The 20,562-nt window shown below is 37.9% G+C and overlaps 1 protein-coding gene and 1 pseudogene across 2 annotated transcripts in view; both read right to left on the bottom strand.

The window, feature by feature from the left end:
* The window catches only part of HPSE2 (heparanase 2 (inactive)), a 523,392-nt gene that overhangs the window by 162,959 nt on the left and 339,871 nt on the right, over positions 1-20,562 (bottom strand). The window lies entirely within an intron of this gene.
* LOC308508192 (nuclear migration protein nudC-like) lies at positions 16,390-20,328 on the bottom strand (annotated as a pseudogene). Its single transcript has 2 exons — positions 20,271-20,328; positions 16,390-17,125 (listed from the first exon to the last, which is right to left on the bottom strand). The product of its transcript is annotated as a nuclear migration protein nudC-like (transcript).

The following is a 20,562-nucleotide window of genomic DNA, read 5'->3' as shown; positions in this document are numbered from 1 at the left end:
CGGGAGTAGAATTGGGCAGGAGGTAGGAGAGTGGCAGGGGGAGGTGACTTCAGGGAGCCCATTAACGTAGGGCCTACAGGCCAACCTAAGGGCCTTGGTTCTTATTTTAAATCAGATGAAGAGACATTGAGGATTTTGAGCAGAGGAATAAGATCACTCTGGCTGCTGGTTGAAAACAGGCTGTAGATGGGAGCAAGGCAATCACGTATGAGGCTACTGCAATAGTCTGGGGAAGACGTAAAAATTGTTTTGCATTTTGATAATAGTAGTGGTGAAGGTTAAAAGGGTTTGGGATCTGGATATATTTTGACCATAGAAGTAATAGGATTTACTAATGGGTTGACTGATGGGAGTATAGGACAGAGAGTTCTGCACAGGAAAGGAACAATCCTGGGCTCTGGCTTCTCTTGCTACTATTTGTTTATGTGACTTTGAGCAAGAACCCCTGTGGGCTTTACTTACCCCACCTGTAAAATCAGGTCATTAACTTCTTGCTTGGAGTCGGGGGCCAAGTCTCATGAAATGCCTTCAGTTATAAGATCTGTAAATTTGGTTTAGTCTGTGCCTAAAAAATAGCACCCCATTACCTACTTTTTTATGCCGCTCACTACAGTTTCATGTAAAGAACTGTATCTTGCCCGCTACACTGCAAATTCCTTGGAGGCTGGGACCTCATCTAATACCCCTACACATTACCCCGTGTTTATCAACGGATTGAGAATAACCAATCCTCACATAACCCTAGGTGAATTATAGTGCTGTATTCTGTTTGCTAAAGGATTTTGCAATTTTTCATCCCCATTACTGCTTTTACTTTTCTTGTAAATCTTTAAATTTAAGGACAACCCCCAGTTTCAAAGAGCAAGAAAGGGAAGAGTTAGAGGAAGGAAATTCCGATTCAATAGTTGCTATGTTGAGGTAGCTAGATAAGAAAAGCTTAGTAAAGAAGTTGAAACTTTGACGTGGGAGCTCCACTTTAAAGAAGAAGTTAAGATTTATTTCTTTTTATAAGTCAGAGAAGGGAAAGAAAGGCATTCCAGGAGAAGAAAGAACACTGGCATGAAAGTACCTGCTGTGGAAAAAGAACCACTGCCTCCATTGGAGCACAGCATGCCCAGGGATGAGGGAGGTAGAAGAACACAGAAGGATAAGGCTGGAATGATAAGTGCTGTCCAGATTATGATAAACCCCACATACTGTTCTAAGGTGTTGATATTACAAGGAGACAATGGGAAGTTATCTTTAGAATGCAGTCACTATGATAGCAAGTCTTTATGCCTATCTTGTTCTTCACTGTATTTTTGGTATCTATTACCTTCCTGGCACATAGTAGGGGCTCAACAAATAGCTACCGAATGAATCACTGTTTTCAAACGACATAATCAGATGTGTGTTTTGTGGGAAGTGAGACAGACAAGAGGCAAAGAGACCTCAGTTAGTTGATTATTAACAGTCCAGGTGAAACAAAATAGGTCAGGTATACAGTGGTGTTTCTAATAATCAACAGGAACTTTGCTGAATAGAATTTAAATTATTGAATGCTAATAACTATTTTATTTTAAAATATCAGCATGATTGAGTATTCAATATTTGTAAAATTAATACAGAAAAGGCATTAATTCTACATTATCTAATATGCTTTGTTTGCTGAGAGATCAATCATGCAATGATAACGGTACCACAATTGCTGTAATTGATTAGTTTACTTTGGAGAATAATATTCTCTATCATGCACACAAAGTTATTGCTTTTCTGCAGTGATGGCTGGTTTACAAGATGATATCAAAGTCATAAAATTGCAAAAGGCAAAGCGGTTATTTGCGAAAAGGTTCCGGATATGGGAGAATTTGTTTACTTAACAAAACAGAAATTTCAATAGGGCTGGAGAATGAGTGAGAAAGGAAGTCCAGGTCTAGAAGGAGGAAAAATGGAGGGCAAAAAGGAATGAGAATATGGGAGAAGATAGGAGATAAGACGAAGGAAATGAAAGAGGTCAGGGTTGAGATACATTTAAAGAACTCAATATTGCTTCCATTACATTAAAAAAGGATCTTCCTGTAACTGGGGAAAAGATTTTTCATATTCTAGTTAATTAAAGTACCACTCGAAGACAGGAAATAATATACTGATGTAATTTTTTAAAAACTCTTTTAGGACATGTAAAACTTTTATTTTGGATCATTTGAGGTGGGTGCATTTCCAACTAACTTGAGGGAGGTGGCATTTTTCTCCCCAAATCCAACATTTCCTAACGTGCATAAAAAGGCAGGCCCAGCCTTGAGAAAACTGGTCACGTGTTAAGACATAAGTTGGTTTTTAGCACTTCCAGTTTTGACCTCCCTTCAACTGTTCTCTATAATCTGAGTAAATGCTAAAAAGTAGAAAAGCTCTTGTTGAAAACGTGTCATAAATAGTCACTAAATATATTTATTAACTATATTGTAATAAAGATAAATTAATTAATTTAAACTTTCTAAACCTCGTTTTCATCATCTACAAAACAGAATAATCAAAGACAGTGTTTTAATGAAAATCATAGTTCTAGGAACAGTACTCCTAATATATGTTCTATACCATAATTTTTATTCATTAAATACCAATATAACTTAGCCAGACTTTGGAAAATTAAAAAGCATTTTATTTAAAGTTATTCTTTTCCAGAGGGCCTGAAAAACTATCTTGTTATCTAACATTGTGGTCTTGAAACTTTTGTACTTTGCCCTCAGGGGCCAGTTGTGATACAGAACAGACCTGAATTGTCTCCCAGCAGCCCCCAGGAAGGATGTTCGTCAGGAATAATGCGTGATTTTACTGTGCGATAAGGAAAGATATCTGAAAAGCAACCTTGTAATTATCATTACTTCACTTTTCCCCAAACTGAAACAAGCTCAGATTCAACATTTACTATCACCCATTTATAATGATCAGTTTGATGTTAGGTTGACCCACATGAAACTGCCTTTCTTATGGATCAAAAACTGCCTTTCTTATGGGAGTATGGTTCAACCTAATACTTTAATGTAAATTAGCACTCCTTTCTCTTATAATTATTCTATGAGGTAGATGATGTTACCTTCATTTTACTGATGAAGAAATCAAGGCTCAGAAAAATTAAATCAACTTGTCTAAGGCCCTACTACTTGTCAAGAGCAGATCATAGATTAGAAAGCTAGGATCTCTGAATTCCAAGTACAATGGTATTTCTTCCATACTACAAAACGATACATAAATGAAAAAGACAGTGATTAAGTAGTATAATAAAAGTGGGCAGGCACTCCCCCACCCCCCCCCGCCCACTGAGTTGAGAAGACTGAGTTGAGAAGGCCTAAGAGACACCAAAGAAGTTGAGAAGTAGAGGAATCAGATAAAATGACAATTACCTCCAAAAATATATCAGTTCCCTTTCTCCTAGACACACTGGAATTGTATAGCTTCAACAATGTGTGGTGACTTGGGCAGAGAGCAAAAGAGGCAGCGACAGCTACTGTGTGACTTGAGGGTCCCAAGAGGCAGCAAGTGATTATAATCTGAGTAAATGACAGTAGAGAGGACCGTGAGGGGACTGGAGTAGAGTCGAGAAGATTTTCCTGTCGCTCTGCTAAACTCACACACCGTGTAGCTCTTGGATACGTGAAGTTGAACACAGAAGCCAGTGAGCAGAAAGTAGTTGTTGATTGAATAGATCCCAGAAAATGATGTACTAGAATAATTAGTACCTTTTTGCAATCTGACCACTAAATAGCTGATATATCATCTGTGCGTTATTTTCTGTTAATGAAAATTCTTAGTACAACTGTAGTAAACATGCTTGTCCTTACAGAGGTTGCCAGAAGTGCTAGAAAAGAGAATATGCCAGCCAGGAATATGCCATGAATCTATGAGAGAGCAATTCATAAAAACTGTACGGATCATGGTATTATACATTGCAGTGCATTTTCTCTCTCTCTCACCAAAGATCTGGCAAATATAAGTCCAGGAAAAATAAAAGAAAATGTCCACAGACAGTCATATGTGTCTTTTCTGTGTGTCATCTCCACTTCTCTCTGTAGTGATTTAATGAGCAACCATATACAAAACATCAAGGGCAGTAATGAAGGGGAGATGAAGAAAGAGTTCATTCTCTTATTACCCACAACCCCTGTCTCTTGTCTCTTATTACATGAGAATAAATTAATTTACATTAACATTGTTGGGTCTTTCTATGTTCTTCAAGGGCATTTCAGAAGAAGACTTGGGGCCATGGGAGTTAGTAGTGCAGTATGAGGGCAGGAGGAAGGGATGCCCAAACCTAGTTCTTAACATAGGGTTTTAGGATTCCTCCTGGATGGGTTATAGGAGATCCATAAAAAAACTTGAATTCTTATGTAAAATTGTGTGTGTATGTGTATATAAACATGCACTTTCTCTAAGAAAATCAATCGCTTTCATCAGAATTGTAAAAGACTTGATTACCTTAAAAAGTTCCTTAAACCCAAAGAAACAGCAGAGAAGATTTGGCTCCTGTTGTAAGCGGATAAGGACCTGGGAACTCTCTTAAGACCTGGAGGCCTTTCCTGGGATTTTGAGTCCCACCAGCCCCTAGTCTGCCCACTTAGTAGGTTGGTTTACTCAAGCATTGAAAGATTGCTACTGCTGGCGAGGCTACCAAATTGTCTCTGTCTGGGACAGAGGCTTTCGGTTCTGCTTATGGCAAAACTCAGCTTTTCATAAAGTAAAAACGTCCTCCATGCCACAGGGATGTCACCATCCCTTCCCTTACTCAGGGCATGCCAAATATCCAGAAAGGAAGGACATTTTCCAACTCACTTTCTGCCCCTCTCCCTGCCTGTTAGGCTAACCCCAAATTTACAAAATTATCCACACAGAACAGAAAATGCAAATGTTAACGTGCTCATAACGTTCAACCACATTTTTCATGTGATTCACATTTAAGCATCTTATGTAAAAATTGAACAAGCGCTGGAAAAAATATCTTAATTACACACAATGTAAATGAATTTTTTAACATTGTAGAAAATTTGAATTCCTTGATTTCTATAGGTCAAGTGTAGAACTTTAACAGAAGTGTTTGTTGATGGTGGTTCTTTTGTTACCCTTAACTTTGTTTCGTTTTATTTATATGAAATGAAGTGGGAAGAAAAGGGGGGGAAAAAACCAGGGGAAATGACAGGAAACAGCTATCCACCTCCGCACCAAATACCAGCAGAAAAACCACAGTTACGCTGCCATCTAACAACAATATATTCTGTTTAGGAAACTTCCTGATCCCAGACACAGCCATGTAACTCTAGACAATAATGAAATTACATCCTGCACATGCTCAAAACCATCCTCCATAGCTTCTAACGACATACATATTTTTGCTTTTTGCTTTTGTAAACTCTTTGAGATTTTACTTCTTAGAAAGAAGCCTAACTATGATTTTCAGAGAACGTGGTGGTGATGGTAGTGGTGGGCACAGAAGTGGCAATATAAGTTTATCAGGATCTCCAGTTTCAGCTGCCATAACTTTGGGAACTGGGATAAGAGTGCTTGACGGTTTCTTATCAAAGAGAGGAGAGAAAGCAGCCACTTTTCTTAAGGAGAACAAGTGTCTGTCAGTGTAAATGACTCACGCAGAGCACTCAGCCCTTTCTCAAACTGTGACAGTAGCTGGGCTCACTCTCAGTCATCAAGAGACCAGTCATTTCTAAACTTAAGAGGAAAGATTTAAGCTGCTCTTGAAATCACACAAGTGTATTCAATTTTATTTTGCAAATTTACTTTTGCTTAATTTTTCCAAGAGAAAAGTAAATACTAAATCATAAAAACAGTAACTTTTATACCGAGATCAAGTTTGAAAAGTATTGCTTACAAAGGTCACCTAAGATGATAATATGGAATATATTTCCAGAAATTGAAAATTGGGGATGACTTTGAATATCTGTATGATTTTCCTAGTTGCTATCAGGTATGGTTTATGCCTGGAAATCAGTTCTGATGGTGGTAAATACAATGACGGTCGTATGGGATCCTAGGATTCATCCTGTGAGTTCCCATGGTCTGTAATACTAGAATCCAAACTCCCAAATAATATGATCAACACTCCATGTAATCTGAGGAACACAATCAAACAGACGTACTCACTGCACAAAGTAAGCCTGAAAGTCAGACATCTACGTTGAGATAATACAGTTCTCCAAAGGGTCAAATGACACCAAAGACAAATGTATCAAGTTGTTGTGGCAACTGATCCAGAGTGTGGTCCAGCTGTTCCCAGTCTGTTTTCCCAACATCAGAGGCTATTCACTCAAGGCAAACCATAAAAATACCTCCTTACTCATAAAAATAGACATTCCCTGACTTGTACGCCAGACTGTTCATCTCCTCAGGCCATGGTCTGCTGTTACCCATTCGCTCTTGTCTTCTGCTCATCAGAGTAGGATTTGGGGAGAATCCTGCCAACAATTATACTTGGATTCCCTAATTCAACAGAAAGGCTGGCCATCTCAGAAGAGCAGGGGAGCATGTGACTCATCCACCCACAGCCACACACAAATTCAATTATCATCTTCTAGCCCTTCTTCTTTAGACCAGGTGTTTACACTCAGCCTGTCTGGGCAAATGCTTTCAACGTACATTCAAGTGGAAGCTGACCTATTTCTTTTTTTCTCTATATAAAATAGATTTAGAAATATGCCTATTAAAAAGAACTGTTGGTGGGAATGCAGACTGGTGCAGCCGCTATGGAAGGCAGTGTGGAGGTTCCTCAAAAAATTACAAATAGAATTGCCATATGACCCAGCAATCCCTCTCCTGGGTATCTACCCAAAGAATCTGAAATCATTTATACATAAAGACACGTGTGCTCCAATGTTCATTGCAGCTTTGTTTACGGTGGCCAAGACATGGAAACAAACAAAATGTCCAAAATCTTTTCTTACTGTCGAATAGTATTCCATTGTGTATGCATACCACAACTTCTTTATCCATTCATCTATCGAAGGACACTTAGGTTGTTTCCATGTCTTGGCCACCGTAAACAAAGCTGCAATGGACATTGGAGCACACGTGTCTAACGACCCTGAGGCAATGCTGCTGCTGCTGCTGCTGGTGCTCTGGACCACACCTTGAGGAGCAAGGTAGTCAGGTCTTTCAAGGATTTCATTTTATATAAAGTGGCTACAACACTATTTGGTGGATGTAAGGTTTTCACACACTATATTACATAAAACACTAACTATGTGTATAGAGCTTCAATTCCTCCGAGCAGCTGAAGTTTCAGATAGCCAAAATAGAATTTTAGTAACCTAAAATCTCCCATTCTCTTCTTCAAAAATGAAAAGAGACACGGGAAGGAAAATGGTTAGATTGCCTGGAAATACTGGACAGTCTTCCCACGAGGTGGCCGTGCTTCTGACTATAGCAGACTTTTAGATAATAACCACTGAGAGACTGATAAAGCAACTGACCACCTAGGGAACAGTGGTCACATCTCCTATGTACCTTCAAAAAATGTTTACTATAACAGTTTACACTCTTCAGGACCCTTGCCAAGATGGAAATTATTAAGAGACAATATATATTTTCTCATCCAAAGCAGTATGTGTGAAAGTGAAGAATCTACATAGAGGATAATAGCAATTGCATAAAGCACCATTCCATTCATGTGCAATGTGGATCATTTTGAAAGACTCCACAATGTATTGAACATTTAGAAATGGGACTTCCACAAAAATGATAATAACCGTAACCCAAACTTACTCAACACTCATGAGTGGTAAGTTCTATGCTCAGTGCTTTACATGCTTCATCTCATTTATCCTCACAACAGTCCTATGTGGTGGGAACTAATAGGATGCGTAAGACCCAGTCCCAATGTGGAGCCTTTGCTCTGGCGGCTCCCTCTGCCCGCAATACACTCCCTCCGCGCATCTGCTTGGCTAACTCCCTCATTTCTTTTACATCTTTGCTCATATCTCACCTCAAAGATCACTCTATTGAATACTGCAGTCTGCTCCCTTCCACCCAACACTTCCTTTCTTCCAACTTTTGACTTTCTAACATACCACATAATTTTCTAATTATATTTATTGTTCATTGTCTTCCTACCCACCTTTCTCCATCTCACCCAAGCCCACCTTACCGTCCCAGAATGTCAGGGCCATAAGTGCAGGGAGTTTTGTCTGTTTTGTTCACTAACCTATCCCAAGCACCTGGAACAGTGCTTGTCACAGAGTAGACACTCCATAAATATTTTTTGAACGAATACCTATTTTACAGATGTAAAAACTAAGACAGTGCAGTTAAATGACTTGTACAAGATAATAAGCGATAGAACCAGAATTCAAATAAGACAGTCTGACTCCAAACTAGTGCAATATTTGTTTAACGAGGAATAAAAAAAGTGAGGGTCAGGAATTTCTAAGTCTAAGCTGGCAACCAAACCCTTTGATTTCCCTTGAAGACTCAGGGTAGACAGAACCAACCAGCACCTCTCTGGGGTGGGCTGCAGGGTGATTGAAACAATGACAATTGGGACCTGGTACAAAGATAGAAGGCATGGTCTTGGGATTTCAAGCCTAGCAAGTCTCTACAGCTGTCCCTTTAATGTCCATACATTTAGCAGATGCCCTTGATATAATGCATATAATGTGCTTGGACAGCTTTAATTAACGGCAGATGGTATTAGCTATGTGTAAGGTCCTGGACCAGTGTTACTCCAACTTTCCCTCCTTAGTCAGAGGATACACTTGTGGGAACCTGGAGATAATGCCAGACTGAGCCGTGTGTGTGTGTGTGTGTGTGTGTGTGTGTGTGTGTGTGTGTGTACACTTTGAAATGGGAAGGGAGTTGCCCACTGTGTCTTGCCCAAATCGACAGTAGACACTAAAACAGCTTCCATGGGAGTGACTGAAGTAAAGGGAGCCACCAATGGAGCCTGTGGCCTTCCAAAATCAGTCTGAGGAAAGCTGCCAGCACCTCTTGAGCCAGGAACCTACCACCTTTGTCACAAAGGGCATTGAGGCTCAGTGAGGTGCTGAGCCACTGGCCTGAGGTCGCAAAGACAGTAGGTGCTGAAGACTTGAAATCAACCTGTTAGAGCTCTAGATGCTTCTGTAAATAACTTAGCACAGAGCTTGACCCCAGAAACACTCATTAGAATACAATATATACATACACATATAGGTGTGTGTGAACCTTTCTTAAAACAAAGAGCTCTTCAATTCTTGTACTTGCTTTTAGAAGGTCCTCTTTTTCTTTCTTCCTTTTTCTCTAATTTTTTGCAGCCAAGCCCCATGTCACTTTTGGTTCCCTTCCCTACTTATCCTTCCCTTTTTAAATCCTCTGCAGCAGGTATCTGTCTAGGTGTAGCTCTCTCTGGGGCCCACAAGGATTTTCTTCTTAACGTGCTCCTTACTTCCTCCACCGGGGGCATCTCACCTTTTCTACCTTCTCTTCCCAAAGAAGACTAATCACGGCTAGTGTGATTGCTAGAGGGATACACTTCTTGCTAACTGGAAGCCCACTAGGCTCCCCAGGGGGAAGGAGCTTGTCTCTTTCTTTCTCCTAGTCTCTGTCTAACATCTAGCACAGAACATAGTTGGTGCTCAGTAACTCTCTTTTGAATGAATTCATAAATAAAACATAACAGGGTAACCTCGCAGAACCGCCCAGATTCCTCCGTTGGTTGAGAAGACCATGAGGAAATGCCTTGAAGCATCTGCAGAGTGCTATAAAAAGGCTCAGTAATGGAGTATGTGCTAAACATCTGTATCTTCTATAGTGAGACACTTTCATAAACACAAAGATTGGGAAGGGTCACAGAAAGACAGAGGGGAAGGAAGAAGGAAACTCCCATTTCGTGAGGGCTCAATATATTGTATGTATGTATTGTGCAAAGTGCTTTTCATACATTAACTCAACAGTTTTGTGAGGCAGGCATTAACCCCACTTTACAGATGGGAAGACTGACCTCTGAAGGATTTACTTTCTCCCCAAAGCTCAAATCCACTAGTGATCAAAGGGATTCTGTCCAGCCTTGTCTGACTTCAATGCCCTTGTTCTTTCTACCAAACTATAACGCACAGCAGCTCTATAGGTCCTTTGCTTCCAAAATAGGGTTTGAAATATGTGTTAGCACTCCTGTGAATCACTTACATTGTTAAATCGTTTTTCCAATTTTTTTTTAAATAAATAGGGTCCACATTTCACTTGCACTCTTTTCTCTAAAATTGAATATCTATGTGATGGATTCCTTCAGCTTTTCCTTTTAAGCAGAATCGTTGCTTAACCAGTCATTCTAATGTGCCATTACCCCTGGCAATGTTCATGAATTTCCAATAGATGCTCTCCTCAGAGTCATTTGTTCACATTTACTTATATTGCGGGCAAATCCGTAGTTGCTCTTGCAATGACTTTTTAAAAATGTTCATTTTTATGCTTTTAAACACAGCTAAAAATCTAAATTACAAAATTGATCTTTAAGCCTATAGCTGTAGCATACCGCCATATTTCATTTTTCTGCAACAAGAGAAGTGAGGAATGATGTATATAAGTGCAGACTAAAACCAAAGAGAGAAAAGTGCTAACCTTTATATGAGAAGAAACTGGAAATTAGACGACTTGAAGTTCTGACTCTGATTACAAGGGGCAGGAATTTTCTAAAGGCCAATTCCCAGGACAATTTTTCTTACATCTTTCCTCCTATCTATGTCAGAAAAGAAGCTACTGAAGAAAGTTTTATGCCAAAAAATATGGCGATCAACGTATTCTTAGAAATCAGACACAGGCCACCATCTATGGCTGTGGTTCTCAAGCTTTAGAGTGTATCAGAGTCACCTCGAGGGCCTGTTAAATACAGATTTTGGGGTCCTGGTTCAGTGGGTCTGGGATGGGGCTTGAGAATCTGCATTTCTAACAAGTTCCCAGGTGATGCTATGGATGCAGTTCAAGAAGCCATCGGGAGTGTGCTCTCTGGAGTGTACGTCCCAGGGGCTACGGATGCTCAGTGACAGTAGTTCTCCATCCTCACTAAATCTCAGGATCAAGTCCTGAACTTCTTAAAAATCCTGGTGTCTGGGCCACACAGCCATAGATTTTTATCCTGCTGGTCTTTGGTGGGGCTCAGGCATTGTGAACACCTAGGATTGCCTAACTTGACACATATTTAAAATGGATTTTGTTTTGGGTAGGGGGGGATTAATTTTTAAATGTTGTCTTCTAAAAATAATCCTAGAGGAACAAAAAAGCAGACAGCAGGATTTCAGGTTAAATACTGTGGTTTAAAAATAGGCATTTCACTAAGCTCCCTCCACAAACCCAACTAAAACGATAGTAACGAATCAAAAAGAAAAAAAAAATTCATTCACCTACAAGGTCTAAGAGAATAGGACAAGAAAACACCACAATAAAAATGTAATATTGGAAAACAGAAGGAAGAGTGGTAACTGACTTAGCTGACAAGAGGAGGCTGAATTCAACACTTGTGAATTGTTTTAGGGAAGCTGAAAAGCAGGCTGCCGCTTGCTGTGGAATCCCAGAAAGTCTCAGAAGCTGGAAGGACCAGGTGCCTTTGAGAATGGGGGGTGGGGAGGAAGGTGAACTGAAACGGGAGAATTGAGAAGCAATTAGAAACTCACTCTACATCGGTTGATATTAGAGTGTGGTCCAAGGACTCCTGGGGGTCCCCAAGACCCTTACAGGGGTTCATAAGATAAAACCTTCCCATTATAACACTAAGACAACTATGTGCCATTTTCACTCTCCTTCTCTCACAAGTGTAAAGTGGGGTTTCCCAGGGTCTATAGAACATGTGACAATGTCATTGCTCAGACAGTTAATGGTATATATACTTGTATATTCTTGTTTTCTAGACTTTTCTAAGGTATGGTTTTGGAATATAAATACATATATATGTTTTCAAAGGTTAACTCAATTTGTTCTGAATATTTCTACTGTGTTCTTACAAGCTTTTTTCTATTATGTCTGCTATTATCTGTGTAACCCCATAATCATCCTATAAATTATTTTGAAATTCTAATGTTTTTCTTATGCCTCCCTGGAAATAAGAACATTTTGTTGTCTTGTTTTGCAATTACATTTTAAAATTATTTTGAAAACTTTTCTAAATTTTAAAGTTAGAAAAATATCTTAAAGAGTAGGTTATCATACTGCGTTGGCTAGAAAGGTATACACGGTAGCTGAGAGACTCATAGAATTGACACTGCTGAATGCCTGCTGAACGAAAACCCAGGAAAGTTAGTGCCCCTTCCCAACAATACAGTAACTTGCTAAGGATTTGGCTGTGAACATGAAGACAAAGTTAGTATCTCAGGATATTAATATCTGGATAAATCTACAGACATAGCTTTTTTTTCTTGCATCCAACCAACATCAATACCAACTAAGCATTGATAAAGATCTTTTACCTGAATGGCACTAAAATACACTTGGTGCATTGGCACTAAATATTAGAGGTGATACAATATATAAAGTGTTAAATAATTGATTTGATTCGCATGGCTTGTACTGGAAGAACTATGCTGACATTTGAACTGATGGTACAAAAGCAACAGTTTGTAAAACTGCTGGCAACTTAGCACAAATCAAGTCAGGAGCATCAAACTGTACTGGTGATGACTGTCACATAGGTGCAATAAAACAAAGACGCCAGTGTCACTTAATAATCCCCTTGACAAAGTGAAAAAATATTATTCATTTTATTACATTTTAACTCAAGTACACATTTAAAAAATAATCTGTATGACTAAATGAAAAATATATATAAAACACTTCATCTCCACAGCAAAGTATGATGTTTGTCTCAAGGACAAACACTTCTGTGATTCTGAGTTGCAAACTGAATTGATCACTGTTTTCATGGAACATGTTTATTTGAAACAATGACTGACAGACAAATTATGGTTATTTATTCAGACTTGGATATTTGGAAGATATTTTTCTCAAAAGTTAATAAAGTAAGCCTGTCACTTCAAAGGAAACAACTGACAGAAATTGTTGCTCATTATAAACTTTGAACTATTCAGTGAAAATTAGAATTGTAGTATATTTGTATCTGCCACCATGAGCTCATCAGCTTCCAAAACTTAAAGACGTTCAAAATGTAAGACGAATAGATTGTAATGCATCAGACTATAAAGAATTCATTGGTATGGCTTTACATTCCACACTGCAACTAATCTTTAAGGAACTACCACTTGTTGAATTTTGGTGTAGTATCTGAGAAGAATAGCCACAATAATCCGAAAAAGTCCATTCAAATACCTCCCTGTTTTATAGCTATATATCCCTGTGAGGGCAAATTTTCTTCATATTCTTAAACCAAAACAATATATTGCCACAGAACATAGAAGAGGATATGATAATCCACATATCTTCCATTGAGCAACAAACATGGACAGTCAGGAGTCCGTATGTAATAACCCATCCAGATCACCCTACCTCAACCCCCACTAGTTGAGAATAAATGTCCAATCAGATTTTCATGCCTCTCTCTTAAATAGGAGTACAGATCCACAGATCACTTGACATTTAGGAAAATTTTCAATGTGAAAGACAAACTAAAATATAGAAATGGGGGGAGGAGGGAGGGAAAAAGAGGAAAAAAACTTAAATACAGAAACCATAAAAAAACTATGGAAGGAAGGAAAACAGGAAAGGAGAGTAAAGAAGAAAAACAAAATAATGAACAATTAAAATTGATATCCTCAGAGAGAAACAAAGAAAGAAACTATAAGAAGCCATAAAACAGGAAGCTTTGGGGAATAAAAAGAGCTTTTGGAAAGCAGACATATGATAATGTAAATAAAAAGTTCAACAGAAAATGCAGATGATTAAGGATATTTATCAGAAAACAGAAGAAAAAACAAGAGAAAAACACTGTGAAAATTAGAGTACTGTTTGAGGAGTTCTGATATCTGACTTGTAGAAGTTCCAGAAAAAAGAAATCAAAAATATATTTTAAAAAAGGAAATTATCATAGAAAAAAGGGCATGAATTTGAAATTAACAGGGCCTACCACACACCTACTGAAGAGAATAAACAGAGCCACAGAAAGGCTCACTTGGGACAAGAAGATCTTAAAAGTATTACTAAGATAGAAGACACGGGGCAAAAAAAAAAAAAAAAAAAAAAAAAGCATTGGAAATTTAAAAGGCATTGAATTTCTCAATCGGTATAAGGCAAGCTAGAATGAAATGCAGCCAAAGCATCAAAATCTGAGGAAGATCTATATGTATCCAAAATATAAATCAAACTCTAATATAAGGTCTTAACATGTTTACTTCTCGTTTATCTTTTCTCAGGAATTTCTGGGGGGAAAAATGTTCCATCAAAAGGAGGGAGTAAACCTCAAAATATACGTGGGTCCAACAAATAAGAGTCAATAGGAATCCCCAGGATGATGGTGAGGGGAGATCCCGAGATAACAGCTATGCCAGAAACATGGAACTCCACCAGTGCAGATGGGACCAGAGGAGGGTCTGCTTCAGGGGAGTATCTCCAAGGACAAGATGAAAGTGAGGGCTACCTGGGGTGTTTGCACAGAGAGACATTTACCCGCCTCTGGGACAGAGTTTAGAGATGAATTAGGGATAGATTAGGAAACTAGGCAAATGAAAAAGAGACATTATTAACTCCAGGAAAAGCAAAACAGTGAAAGAAAGAAAATGTAATCACAGCACACCAATTCTCTGCTAGGAATCCTATTTATATAGTCACGAAAATGTGAGCAGCAAATTCTGATCTAACCAATACTTAAGATATAAAATATTGGAGGGTGGGGAAAAGTAGGTATGTTTCAATAGATGAGGAGTGAGGGATGTATGAGAGGTAAATTCTCATCTTCCACATTAGGAAACTAATAGATACTATTTGAATTGGAAAAAAACAGAACAAGAAATAGCAGCATCAGATTGTTATTTAGACATAGGCAAACAAATACCAGAAAAAGTGGCAAAAATTGTGATGGTTGCTTCTGGATAGGGGGCATTGAGGGTGGCAAGAGTGGAGCTGGGCAGTGATGGTTTCTATTATAAACAAAAATGCATTACATGCTGATCACAGAAAAATTAGAAACTACAGAAATGCAAAAATGAGAATAAAAGAGTCCCTATACTCTTTCTATCTAAAGATTAACACTATGAATCTACTAGTGCCTTTTGAGTTTATGTGCATTTTATATTATTGAGATATGATTTACATATTTTTTATTTTACTTTATTTACTTGACAAAAGCATTTTCCCCTTTATTATGTTTTTCATAAATATTTTCATGGCAATATATTTCATAATGGATAATATTATTTATTTAGGTATAACAATTTAGGTCTGTTCCATAATATTTTAGTATGAAAAATTTCAAACAGAGACAAATGGGAAGAACTATATAGTGAAACACTATATATCCTCCACTATAATTCTACAATTAACATTTTGCTATGCATGCTCTATCAGACATTTATCAATCTATTTATCCCTCTATCCATCCATTGATCCATTTTATGTTTTGAGGCATTTCAAAGTAAGCTGCAGACTTTGGTATACTTCATTCTAAGCACTTCAACAGGCATACCATTAGTGCTAGTTCAATATATATTTGTGGTTCTTTTTCTTAAGTAAATTTTACACACAATATGCACAAATCTTAAGCATATCATTTAATGAATTTCAACAAATGCATACTCCTGTGTAACCCAAATCCCTATCAGGATGTAGATTAAATTACAACCACCCCAGAAAATTCATGCACCTTTCCCTCTCAATCCATATCCTTACCTCCTACCCCCTACACCCACAAAGGCAGTCACTGTTCTAATTTTTTAAATCTATTCCAGAACTTCATATAATGGGAATAATACAAATGTGTTTTTTCATATAAGGCATTTTGCACTTGGCATAATGATTTTGAGATTCATTCATGTCTGCAGGGCATCATTTGTTCTTTTATCTTGCTGAGCAGCATTCCTTTGCCTAAATACACAACAGTTTAAGTTATTCTCTTGCTAATGGACACCTGCAGCTGTTTCTAGTTTTTGCCTACTATTATTAAAACTGGTATGAACATTCTTATAAAAAGTTTTTGTGCGGTATAAGTTTTCATTTCCTTTGGGTAAATACCTAGCAATGGAATTGCTTTGTCATAGGATACGGTTTTTTTCTTGGTTTATTTTTTTGGTGGGAGGGGGATAGTTTAATATGTAACAGGCCAACTTGGGAGGACAAGAGCCCCCAAGGCCTCAGCCCTTCTCCCATGATGCTCTGGGACCTATGTACCTGAGCCAGTCCCATGTCTTCCTCTACTCTGAGGCCCTCAAGTCCTAGGGAAGGGTGGGAAAGTAAAGCAGATAGCTGGGGGCTCAGCCCCAAGAGTTCAGGGAGGCAGACAGGTTAGTTGAATTGGGCCTTGGAAATATCCATCTCCGGATGTTGATCCATGAACTTTTTCAGAATTTTCTGTTTCTTCTGCTCGTCCCAATTGGGCAACCCCATGGACCTCTGTCTCTGGTCATACATCACCTTTTTCACCACGCTGTGCACCTCACTGTCCAGGTCTGAGAGCTTGGAGTTCTCACGGTTGATCTTCTTGGTATCTCAGGGTCACTGGATACTAAGCTGCTCCACCATTCCACCTTGTTGATCTTCTCCAGATGCACTGTCACCACTTGCCATCCTCAAGGAGCCATGAGCTCTCTACCCTCACTTCATTGTAGAGCTCCCAGTCAATGATCTCCGGCTGCCCCTCGAGTCCCACCCGAGCTGTGGCTACTGGATGTTCACCACCACATCCTTCCCCTTCAGCCGGAAGTTCACACAGAAAGAAAAGGCCAGGTCCAGCTATGACAGGGTCTAGGTCCAGGGGTAATTGGACAGGTCTTCCCCATTGCAGAGGTTGGGCTTCAGTTTCCCTTTGCCCTTCTCATCCTCCTCCTCCTCATCCTCCTCACCTCCTGCTTCCCTGGTGAGCAAAGGCCGCCATTCTTGAGCTGTGCTTCATGATTAGCTGGTAGGTAAAGGATGTAATCTTTATCTGGTAGGTAAAGGAGGTAGAGAGGTTAGCTGTAACCTCTCTATCTCCTCATCGGTCAGCAACTTGATCTGGGCCCAGAGCTCTCTGACTTGGCTTCTACATAAAGTTATATAAGAATTTACCAGATTTTCCAAAAAGAGCCAGGTATGTAGGGATAGTAAGACTTTTTAATCTGTGTCATTTTTCGGTAAATTGTATTTTTAAGAAATTTGTCCATTTCAATGGTCACATTTGTTGGAATAAGTTGTTCATAATATTCCCTTGTTATACTTTCAATGTCTATAAGATTTACAGTGATAATCCCTCTTTCATTCCTGATAGTGGAGATTTATGTTCTTTCTTTTCCATTCTCTCTCCTCTTTCTCTTTCTAGACAGGGTTTTTTTTTTTCAAATTTTTTGACTTATTCAAAGAAACACCTTTTCTTTATTGTTTGTCTATTTTATGTTTCATTCATTTCTGTTTTTATCTTTACTGTCTTCATTTTACTTAGTTTTGGTTTAATTTGTTCTTTTTATAGCTTCTTATGATAAAAACTAAGGTCATTAATTTCAAATGTTTCTTCTTTTTCAATATAAGCATATTAGATTATAAATTTCCCTCTAAGCTCTGATTTTGCTGAATCCCATAAATTTTGATATATTTTATAATGATTTCAAAATATTTCTGACTTTCTCCTTTGATCCATAGATTATTTTAAAGTATGTTATTCAATTTCCAAATATTTAGGTGTTTTATAGATATTTTTGTTACTAATATGTAACTTAATTTCTGTCATCAAAGTCACATACTGTATAATTTCAATCCTTTCAAATGTATTGAGACTTGTTTTACAGCTGAGCATATGCCTATCTTGGTGAAGGTTCCACGTGCACCTGAAAAGAATGTGTGTTCAACTACAATCCACAACTGTTCATTAGGTCAAGCTGATTGATAGTATTATTCAAATCTATATCCTTCCTGTTTTTATTTTAATCTAGTTGTTTTAATTACTGAAAAATATTTTAAAATCTCCACCTATGGCGTGGATTTGTCCTTTTTCCCCCTTTGGTGCTGTTAGTTTTTTCTTTGTGTATTTTGAATCACTGTTATTAGGTACTATACTAATTTTCTATTGCTGCTCTAAACAAATGATCACACATAGTGGCTTAAAACAACCCAAATTTATTATCGTACAGTGGGCAGCACCAATCATTAAGTTATTTATCTTGGTTTTCAAAAATCTAAGAGCCTGAACTTCAAAAATAAAAATAGTCTAACTATATAGATTTGTTTATTTATGACTTCAGACCCAGCGTTCTGATTTTCAAGCTCCAAGCTCAATACCCCAGTATTGAATTGATTCTTTTGGCTACCTATACATAGATATGTATCGATAATTCTATGTTTTTTGTTTTTTGTTTTTTTTTCTCCTGATAATGACTCTTGATTTCCTTTACATGACTAAGAAATTTTCACCTCAGCATTTCTCAGGATTACAGAAACATGGCATTTGGCTTTAATTTTTACTGAGTCCTCCTGGCCAAGATTTCCTGGAATTGTTCCATGACTATTCCAAGTCTTGACTGAAAACTATAGTTGGAAGAATAAATGACAGATTCCAGGTGCTAATTGTTGTCTTCAAATGAGTACTGATCCTGGAGCCAAAAGAAACACAACCCGTTGCCTGCTCTGAGGGTATTTTTAGAGTTGTTTGAAACACATGATCTTTATCTTGAGAGATGGCAAATATTTTTAAAGTAGCTAATAAACAAAATGTATTTATAAAAATATATATTTCTCCATTATAAAAATAAAATACTGTGCTCACTTCATTCCATTTGCACTAGAAAGAGTGCTTGACTAGGAAAGGAAAACTTTCTCTGATCCTTCCCTGTTGGCCATGATAAGGAAGCAAGCCTTACATTCTTATCCATTAATATTTGTACACTGATATTATTTCTCCCTACAAATACTATAAATTCCTCAAGCTTTAGCTTTTATCCTACATTATCCAGATAGCCGTTGGTGAGGACCCTGAAGAGGATCTGAATTCCCCCACTAGAATGTAATACATTCAGTAAAGGATCCAAGCTGTAAGAGTTAAGAGAATAGCTCTTAGAGTGAGACAGTACCAAACTTCAAGTTCAAAATCTGCCACTTGCTATGCAATCTTTGGATTTTCTACAATTTCCTCAAATTTGTAGGAAAAGAGATAAAACAAATATTCGCCTACCTCATCTGGTTGTTTTTGAGGATGAAATATGGTAAGGCATATAAAAGTGTGCCAACAGTTCCTGCCATATTGTTGTTAGTATTATCATTGCTGTTATTTACCCCTATGGTAAATGCCCAATAAACAACTGCCTAAAGAAACACTTGTTGAATTAAATAAGTGCTATTTTGGTGAAAGAAAAAAAACACACAAATTACAAAAACAAGTTATAAGAAAAAAATAAATAATTGTAGGTTATAAACACTATGAAAAGAAGAGCTAAGAAAAAGAATTTTTTAGGAACCTCATTTCGATAGGCTCATCAGGGAAGGCCTCTTGAAGGAGATGACATGGCAGCTGAAGGAGCCAGCCACACACAAAATGGGAAGAACAGCATTCCAGGCAGAGGAATAGCATGTACAAAGATCCTGAGGCACATATGCATGTGAACCTTCTAAGAACTGAAAGACCACCAGTGTGTTGGAACAGAATGAGTAATGGTAGAGTAGCACCAGATGCTTCAGAGGTAGCAGAGGCCAAACACAAAGGGCCTTCCCTATAGGACAGAATAGAAAGTTTGGCTTTTGGTCTAAGTACAAAGGGAAGACACTGAAGGGTTCTAAGCAAAACAATCACAAAATCTTCAGATTTAACCCATGACTCACCAACACAATTTGAAGGAAGATAAGAATTTCTGAAAATATTTGGAACTTGTCGTTTAGAGAAACTTAAAGTATAAATGTAGAATACAATATTTTTCATTATGATTGAAATTATTGATTAGCAAAAAACCAAAACTCATTTTGGGATACTTAGTAAAGATTTTGTCCACTTCTCTTTCTTTCACACGTCATGAATTATGTAAGGAATACTGTGACTCATTTAAGACGAAGGAAGGCAAGCATTAGGCAGGAAGGGTTACAAGTAACTGAGACAGAGGGCCATAGATGACAGCTATGAGGGCACAGAATGGGAGCATATATCTGAGCTATGAGGACCGCATTAAATGAGACACAATTTAGAAGATGCTGTGGGATAGATTTCTTACCAATAGGAAGAGCAGCATTCCAGTATAAAATTATGAGACATTGTAAGATGTTGGACATTCCAGCACAAATGTTATAAGGAGACTTAAAGAAAATGTAAATTTATACATCACAGAATTATCTTTACAAATCAATCTCTTCTTAGGGTAACATATCTTGGTCACTGTAAGCTTTTCTTATGAAGCTGCTTCATTCCCTTCATATATATATCTTTTTTACTTGCTTCATATTATTGACCCTCTTGGCAATAATTAAGACCACTGCCATTAATATAATGAAGTGTTTCTATTTTCA

This window comes from Rhinolophus hipposideros (genome assembly GCF_964194185.1).
Source record: "Rhinolophus hipposideros genome assembly, chromosome: 15".
Classification (NCBI taxonomy): Eukaryota; Metazoa; Chordata; class Mammalia; order Chiroptera; family Rhinolophidae; genus Rhinolophus; species Rhinolophus hipposideros.
The sequence above is the reverse complement of the archived record's forward strand: the minus strand, read 5'-3'. Positions and strand labels throughout refer to the sequence as shown.